Here is a 9,437-nt window from a genome sequence, read left to right on the forward strand (position 1 = left end):
ATCTTTGATCCATTTTGAGTTGACTTTTGTATAAGGTGTGAGATACGGGTCCTCTTTCATTCTTTTGCATATGGATATCCAGTTCTCTAGGCACCATTTATTAAAGAGACTTCCCAGGTGAGTTGGCTTGACTGCCTTATCAAAGATCAAATGTCCGTAGATGAGAGGGTCTATATCTGAGCACTCTATTCGATTCCATTGGTCAATATATCTATCTTTATGCCAGTACCATGCTGTTTTGACCGCTGTGGCTTCATAATATGTCTTAAAGTCAGGCAGCTTGAGACCTCCAGCTTCGTTTTTTTTTTCCTCAAGATACTTTTAGCAATTCGGGGCACCCTGCCCTTCCAGATAAATTTGCTTATTGGTTTTTCTATTTCTGAAAAGTAAGTTGTTGGGATTTTGATTGGTATTGCGTTGAATCTGTAAATCAATTTAGGTAGAATTAACATCTTAACTATATTTATTCTTCCAGTCCATGAACATGGTATGCCCATCCATCTATTTAGGTCTTCTGTGATTTCTTTTAACAGTTTCTTGTAGTTTTCTTCGTATAGGTCTTTTGTCTCTTTAGTTAAATTTATTCCTAAGTATTTCATTCTTTTAGTTGCAATTGTAAATGGAATTCGTTTCTTGATTTCCCCCTCAGATTGTTCGTTACTAGTGTAGAGAAACACTACAGATTTTTGAATGTTGATCTTGTAACCTGCCACTTTGCTGTATTTGTTTATTAGCTCTAGTAGTTTTGCTGTGGATTTTTCAGGGTTTTCGACATATAGTGTCATATCATCTGCAAACAGTGATAGTTTTACTTCTTCCTTTCCAATTCTGATGCCTTGTATTTCTTTTTCTTGTCTAATTGCTCTGGCTAGAACTTCCAACACAATGTTGAATAACAGTGGTGATAGTGGAATCCTTGTCTTGTTCCTGATCTTAGGGGGAAAGTTTTCAGTTTTTCCCCATTGAGGATGATATTAGCTGTGGGTTTTTCATATATTCCCTTTATCATTTTAAGGAAGTTCCCTTGTATTCCTATCCTTTGAAGTGTTTTTAACAGGAAAGGATGTTGAATTTTGTCAAATGCCTTCTCTGCATCAATTGAGATGATCATGTAATTTTTCTGCTTTGATTTGTTGATATGGTGTATTACATTAGTTGATTTTCTTATGTTGAACCATCCTTGCATACCTAGGATGAATCCTACTTGGTCATGATGTATAATTCTTTTAATGTCTTGCTGGATTCAATTTGCTAGAATTTTGTTGAGGATTTTTGCATCTGTAGTCATTAGAGAGATTGGACTGTAGTTTTCTTTTTTTGTAATATCTTTGCTGGTTTTGGTATGAGGGTGATTTTGGCTTCATAGAATGAGTTAGGTATTTCCCTCCACTTCAATTTTTTTGAGGAGTTTGAGCAGGGTTAGTACTAATTCTTTCTGGAATTTTTTGTAGAATTCACATGTGAAGCCATCTGGTCCTGGACTTTTCTTTTTGGGAAGCTTCTTAATGACTGATTCAGTTTCTTTACTTGTGATTGGTTTGTTGAGGTCATCTATTTCTACTTGAGTCAAAGTTGGTTGTTCATGCCTTCCTAGGAAGTTGTCCATTTCATTTACATTGTTGTATTTATTAGCATAAAGTTGTTCATAGTATCCTGTTATTACCTCCTTTATTTCTGTGGCGTCAGTGGTTATGTCTCCTCTTCCATTTCTGATCTTTTTTATTTGCATCCTCTCCTTCTTTTTGTCAATCTTGCTAAGGGCCCATCAATCATATTGATTTTCTCATAGAACCAACTTCTGGTTTTATTGATTTTCTCAATTGTTTTCATGTTCTCAATTTCATTTATTTCTGCTCTAATCTTTGTTATTTCTTTCCTTTGGCTTGCTTTGAGGTTAGTTTGCTGTTCTTTCTCCAGTTCTTCCAAATGGACAGTTAATTCCTGAATTTTTGCCCTTTCTTTTTTTTTTTTTTTTTTTTTTTTATCCAAATTTATTCTCGAATGTCTGTTCACATCAGTGGGACCATACAGTATTTGTCCTTTAGTTTTTGGCTAGACTCACTCAGCATAATGTTCTCTAGGTCCATCCATGTTATTACATGCTTCATAAGTTTATCCTGTCTTAAAGCTGCATAGTATTCCATCGTATGTATATACCACAGTTTGTTTAGCCACTCTTCTGTTGATGGAGATTTCGGCTGTTTCCATCTCTTTGCAATTGTAGATAACGCTGCTATAAACATTGGTGTGCAAATGTCCGTTTGTGTCTTTGCCCTTAAGTCCTTTGAGTATATTCCCAGCAATGGTATTGCTGGGTCGTATGGCAATTCTATATTCAGCTTTTTGAGGAACCGCCAAACTGCCTTCCACAGTGGTCGCACCATTTGACATTCCCACCAACAGTGGATAAGTGTGCCTCTTTCTCCGCATCCTCTCCAGCACTTGTCATTTTCTGTTTTGTTGATAATGGCCATTCTGGTGGGTGTGAGATGATATCTCATTGTGGTTTTGATTTGCATTTCTCTAATGGCCAGGGACATTGAGCATCTCTTCATGTGCCTCTTGGCCATCCGTATTTCCTCTTCTGAGAGGTGTCTGTTCAAGTCTTTTTCCCATTTTGTAATTGGGTTGGCTGTCTTTTTGTTGTTGAGATGAACAATCTCTTTATAAATTCTGGATACTAGACCTTTATCTGATATATCATTTCCAAATATTGTCTCCCATTGTGAAGGCTGTCTTTCTACTTTCTTGATGAAGTTCTTTGATGCACAAAAGTGTTTAATTTTGAGGAGTTCCCATTTATTTATTTCCTTCTTCAGTGCTCTTGCTTTAGGTTTAAGGTCCATAAAACCGCCTCCAGTTGTAAGATCCATAAGATATCTCCCAACATTTTCCTCTAACTGTTTTATGGTCTTAGACCTAATGTTTAGATCTTTGATCCATTTTGAGTTAACTTTTGTATAGGGTGTGAGAGATGGGTCTTCTTTCATTCTTTTGCATATGGATATCCAGTTCTCTAGGCACCATTTATTGAAGAGACTGCTCTGTCCCAGGTGAGTTGGCTTGACTGCCTTATCAAAGATCAAATGTCCATAGATGAGAGGGTCTATATCTGAGCACTCTATTCGATTCCATTGGTCGATATATCTATCTTTATGCCAATACCATGCTGTTTTGGCCACTGTGGCTTCATAATATGCCTTAAAGTCCGGCAGCGCGAGACCTCCAGCTTCGTTTTTTTTCCTCAAGATGTTTTTAGCAATTCGGGGCACCCTGCCCTTCCAGATAAATTTGCTTATTGGTTTTTCTATTTCTGAAAAATAAGTTGTTGGGATTTTGATTGGTATTGCATTGAATCTGTAAATCAATTTAGGTAGGATTGACATCTTAACTATATTTAGTCTTCCAATCCATGAACACGGTATGCCCTTCCATCTATTTAGGTCTTCTGTGATTTCTTTTAGCAGTTTTTTGTAGTTTTCTTTATATAGGTTTTTTGTCTCTTTAGTTAAATTCATTCCTAGGTATTTTATTCTTTTAGTTGCAATTGTAAATGGGATTCGTTTCTTGATTTCCCCCTCAGCTTGTTCATTACTAGTGTATAGAAATGCTACAGATTTTTGAATGTTGATCTTGTAACCTGCTACTTTGCTGTACTCATTTATTAGCTCTAGTAGTTTTGTTGTGGATTTTTCCGGGTTTTCAACGTATAGTATCATATCGTCTGCAAACAGTGATAGTTTTACTTCTTCCTTTCCAATTTTGATGCCTTGTATTTCTTTTTCTTGTCTAATTGCTCTGGCTAGAACCTCCAACACAATGTTGAATAATAGTGGTGATAGTGGACATCCTTGTCTTGTTCCTGATCTTAGGGGGAAAGTTTTCAATTTTTCCCCATTGAGGATGATATTAGCTGTGGGTTTTTCATATATTCCCTCTATCATTTTAAGGAAGTTCCCTTGTATTCCTATCCTTTGAAGTGTTTTCAACAGGAAAGGATGTTGAATCTTGTCGAATGCCTTCTCTGCATCAATTGAGATGATCATGTGATTTTTCTGCTTTGATTTGTTGAGATGGTGTATTACATTAATTGATTTTCTTATGTTGAACCATCCTTGCATACCTGGGATGAATCCTACTTGGTCATGATGTATAATTCTTTTAATGTGTTGTTGGATACGATTTGCTAGAATTTTATTGAGGATTTTTGCATCTGTATTCATTAGAGAGATTGGTCTGTAGTTTTCTTTTTTTGTAATATCTTTGCCTGGTTTTGGTATGAGGGTGATGTTGGCTTCATAGAATGAATTAGGCGGTTTTCCCTCCACTTCGATTTTTTTGAAGAGTTGAGGAGAATTGGTATTAATTCTTTCTGGAACGTTTGGTAGAATTCACATGTGAAGCCATCTGGTCCTGGACTTTTCTTTTAAGGAAGCTTTTGAATGACTAATTCAATTTCTTTACTTGTGATTGGTTTGTTGAGGTCATCTATGTCTTCTTGAGTCAAAGTTGGTTGTTCATGTCTTTCCAGGAACCCGTCCATTTCATCTAAATTGTTGTATTTATTAGCGTAAAGTTGTTCATAGTATCCTGTTATTACCTCCTTTATTTCTGTGAGGTCAGTAGTTATGTCTCCTCTTCCATTTCTGATCTTATTTATTTGCATCCTCTCTCTTCTTCTTTTTGTCAATCTTGATAGGGGCCCATCAATCATATTGATTTTCTCATAGAACCAACTTCTGGTCTTATTGATTTTCTCTACCGTTTTCATATTTTCAATTTCATTTATTTCTGCTCTAATCTTTGTTATTTCTTTCCTTTTGCTTGCTTTGGGATTAGTTTGCTGTTCTTTCTCCAGTTCTTCCAATTGAACAGTTAATTCCTGCATTTTTGCCTTTTCTTCTTTTCTGATATAGGCATTTAGGGCAATAAATTTCCCTCTTAGCACTGCCTTTGCTGCATCCCATAAGTTTTGATATGTTGTGTTTTCATTTTCATTTGCCTCGAGGTATTTACTAATTTCTCTTGCAATTTCTTCTTTGACCCACTCGTTGTTTAAGAGTGTGTTGTTGAGCCTCCAGGTATTTGTGAATTTTCTGGCATTCCGCCTATTATTGATTTCCAACTTCATTCCTTTATGATCCGAGAAAGTGTTGTGTATGATTTCAATCTTTTTAAATTTGTTAAGATTTGCTTTGTGACCCAGCATATGGTCTATCTTTGAGAATGATCCATGAGCACTTGAGAAAAAGGTGTATCCTGCTGTTGTCGGATGTAATGTCCTATAAATGTCTGTTAAGTCTAGCTCCTTTATAGTAATATTCAGATTCTCTATTTCTTTATTGATCCTCTGTCTAGATGTTCTGTCCATTGATGAGAGTGGGGAATTGAAGTCTCCAACTATTATGGTATTTGTGTCTATTTCCCTTTTCAGTGTTTGCAGTGTATTCCTCACGTATTTTGGGGCATTCTGGTTCGGTGCATAAATATTTATGATTGTTATGTCTTCTTGTTTAATTGTTCCTTTTATTAGTATATAGTGTCCTTCTTTGTCTCTTTTAACTGTTTTACATTTGAAGTCTAACTTGTTGGATATTAGTATAGCCACTCCTGCTATTTTCTGGTTGTTATTTGCATGAAATATCTTTTCCCAACCTTTCACTTTCAACCTATGTTTATCTTTGGGTCTAAGATGTGTTTCCTGTAGACAGCATATAGAAGGATCCTGTTTTTTAATCCATTCTGCCAATCTATGTCTTTTGATTGGGGAATTCAGTCCATTAACATTTAGTGTTATTACTGTTTGGATAATATTTTCCTCTGCCATTTTGCCTTTTGTATTACATATATCATATCTGACTTTCCTTCTTTCTACACTCTTCTCCATACCTCTCTCTTCTGTCTTTTCGGTTCTGACTCTAGTGCTCCCTTTAGTATTTCTTGCAGAGCTGGTCTCTTGGTCACAAATTCTCTCAGTGACTTTTTGTCTGAGAATGTTTTAATTTCTCCCTCATTTTTGAAGGACAATTTTGCTGGATATAGAAGTCTTGGCTGGCAGTTTTTCTCTTTTAGTAGTTTAAATATATCATCCCACTGTCTTCTAGCCTCCATGATTTCTGCTGAGAAATCTACACATAGTCTTATTGGGTTTCCCTTGTATGTGATGGATTGTTTTTCTCTTGCTGCTTTCAAGATCCTCTCTTTCTCTTTGACCTCTGACATTCTAACTAGTAAGTGTCTTGGAGAACGCCTATTTGGGTCTAATCTCTTTGGGGTACGCTGCACTTCTTGGATCTGTAATTTTAGGTCTTTCATAAGAGTTGGGAAATTTTCAGTGAAAATTTCTTCCATTAGTTTTTCTCCTCCTTTTCCCTTCTCTTCTCCTTCTGGGACACCCACAACACGTATATTTGTGCGGTTCATATTGTCCTTGAGTTCCCTGATACCCTGTTCAAATTTTTCCATTCTTTTCCTGATAGTTTCTGTTTGTTTTTGGAATTCAGATGTTCCATCCTCCAAATCACTAATTCTATCTTCTGTCTCTTTGAATCTATCATTGTAGGTATCCATTATTTTTTCTATCTTTTCTACTTTGTCCTTCACTTCCATAAGTTCTGTGATTTGTTTTTTCAGTTTTTCTATTTCTTCTTTATGTTCAGCCCATGTCTTCTTCATGTCCTCCCTCAATTTATCGATTTCGTTTTTGAAGAGGTTTTCCATTTCTGTTCGTATATTTAGCATTAGTTGTCTCAGCTCCTGTATCTCATTTGAACTATTGGTTTGTTCCTTTGACTGGGCCATATTTTCAATTATTTGAGCGTGATCCATTATCTTCTGTTGGCATCTGCGCATTTAGACAGATTTCCCTGGGTATTGGATCCAAAAGTTTGGAAGATTTTTCTGTGAAATCTCTGGATTCTGTTTTTCTTATCCTGCCCAGTAGGTGGCGCTCGTGGCACACGTTTGTCTGCGGGTCCCACCAGTAAAAGGTGCTGTGGGACCTTAAACTTTGGAAAACTCTCGCCGTCCGGGGGGGTTCGCTAGCCGAAACGGCTTGAGCCGGCCCGGGGTCGAACGCAGGGTGGGTTGCTGGTCGCCGCAGCCCGGGAAAGAGCCCGTCCGAATTTCCGAGTCGGCCCTGGGCAACAAGCGTGTCGGGAGGGCGCCAGCGGCAGCGGCCCGCCCGAGAGAGTGCACGTTCCCCGGGAGTCACGGGTTTGGAAGGGGCCTCCCCCACCCGTCACCGTTCTCCACGGCTGGGGATTTCCGATCCAATTCTCTCAGTTGGTCCGGGGGGCTGCGCGTGGTGTGGGCGCCAGCCGCCTTGGTTTCAGGGGACCGCCTCTCCAATTCTCCCAGCCGGCCCGGGAAGGGGGAAGGGAGTAACTCCGGCCGCTTTCCGCCCCGCCTGGTGAAGCCCGCGCGCCTCGGCGATCTCACCCGAGCTGCTTCTCTCAGCCAGCCAGCCGTTCCAGGATGGGGTACGCTGTCTTTTTTATCTCTGTTGTGGCTTTGGGTGCTTTCTGTATCGTTTCTACTCCTCTAGTAGCTGTCCTGGAGAAGAAACTAAGATCTGCGCGTCTTACTAAGCCGCCATCTTCCAGGAAGTCCCCCCTTTCTTCTTTTTGGTATAGGCATTTAGGGCAATAAGTTTCCCTCATAGCACTGCCTTTGCTGCATCCCATAAGTTTTGATATGTTATGTTTTCATTTTCATTTGCCTCGAGATATTTACTGATTTCTCTTGCAATTTCTTCCTTGACCCACTGGTTGTTTAAGAGTGTATTGTTGAACCTCCACATATTTGTGAATTTTCTGGCGCTCTGCCTATTATTGATTTCCAACTTCATTCCTTTATCATCTGAGAAAGTGTTTTGTATGATTTCAATCTTTTAAAATTTGTTGAGACTTGCTTTGTGACCCAACATATGGTCTATCTTTGAGAATGATCCATGAGCACTTGAGAAAAAGGTGTATCCTGCTGTTGTGGGGTGTAATGTCCTATAAATGTCTGTTAAGTCTAGCTCATTTATTGTAATATTCAAATTCTCTGTTTCTTTATTGATCCTCTGTCTAGATGTTCTGTCCATTGATGAGAGTGGGGAATTGAAGTCTCCAACTATTATGGTAGATGTGTCTACTTCCCTTTTCAGTGTTTGCAGTGTTTGCCTCATGTATTTTGTGGCATTCTGGTTCAGTGCATAAATATTTATGATTGTTGTTTCTTCTTGTTGAATTGTTCCTTTTATTAGTACATAGTATCCTTCTTTGTGTCTTTTAACTGTTTTATATTTGAAGTCTGATTTGTTGGATATTAGTATAGCTACTCCTGCTCTTTTCTGGTTGTTATTTGCATTAAATATCTTTTCCCAACCTTTCACTTTCAACCTATGTTTATCTTTCGGTCTAAGATGTGTTTCGTGTAGACAGCATATAGAAGGATCCTGTTTCTTAATCCATTCTGCCAGTTTATGTCTTTGATTGGGGAGTTCAATCCATTAACATTTAGTGTTGTTACTGTTTGAGTAGTACTTTCCTCTACCATTTTGCCTTTTGTATTATATATATCATATCTGATTTTCCTTCTTTCTACACTCTTCTCCACACCTTTCTCTTCTGTTTTTTCATATCTGTCTCTAGTGCTCCCTTTAGTATTTCTTGCAGAGCTGGTCTCTTGGTCACAAATTCTCTCAGTGATTTTTTGTCTGAAAATGTTTTAATTTCTCCCTCATTTTTGAAGGACAATTTTGCTGGGTATAGGATTCTTGGTTGGCAGTTTTTCTCTTTTAGTAATTTAAATATATCATCCCACTGTCTTCTCGCCTCCATGGTTTCTGCTGAGAAATCTACACATAGTCTTATTGGGTTTACCTTGTATGTGATGGATTGCTTTTCTCTTGCTGCTTTCAAGATCCTCTCTTTCTCTTTGACCTCTGACATTCTGACTAGTAAGTGTCTTGGAGAACATCTATTTGGATCTATTCTCTTTGGGGTGCGCTGCACTTCTTGGTTCTGTAATTTTAAGTCTTTCATAAGAGTTGGGAAATTCTCAGTGATAATTTCTTCCATTAGTTTTTCTCCCCCTTTTCCCTTCTCTTCTCCTTCCGGGACATCCACAACATGTATATTTGTGTGCTTCATATTATCATTCCATTCCCTGAGTCCCTGCTCATATTTTTCCATTCTTTTCCCTGTAGTTTCTGTTTCTTGTCGGATTTCAGATGTTCCATCCTCCAGTTCACTAATCCTAACCTCTGTCTCTTGAAATCTATCATTGTAGGTTTCCATTGTTTTTTTTAATCTCTTCTACTGTCCCTTTCATTCCCATAAGTTCCGTGATTTGTTTTTTCAGACTTTCCATTTCTTCTTTTTGTTCATTCCTTGCCTTCTTCATATTCTCCCTCAATTCATTGATTTGGTTTTTGATGAGGTTTTCCA

This window comes from Tamandua tetradactyla, chromosome 1 (assembly GCF_023851605.1).
Source record: "Tamandua tetradactyla isolate mTamTet1 chromosome 1, mTamTet1.pri, whole genome shotgun sequence".
Lineage (NCBI taxonomy): Eukaryota > Metazoa > Chordata > Mammalia > Pilosa > Myrmecophagidae > Tamandua > Tamandua tetradactyla.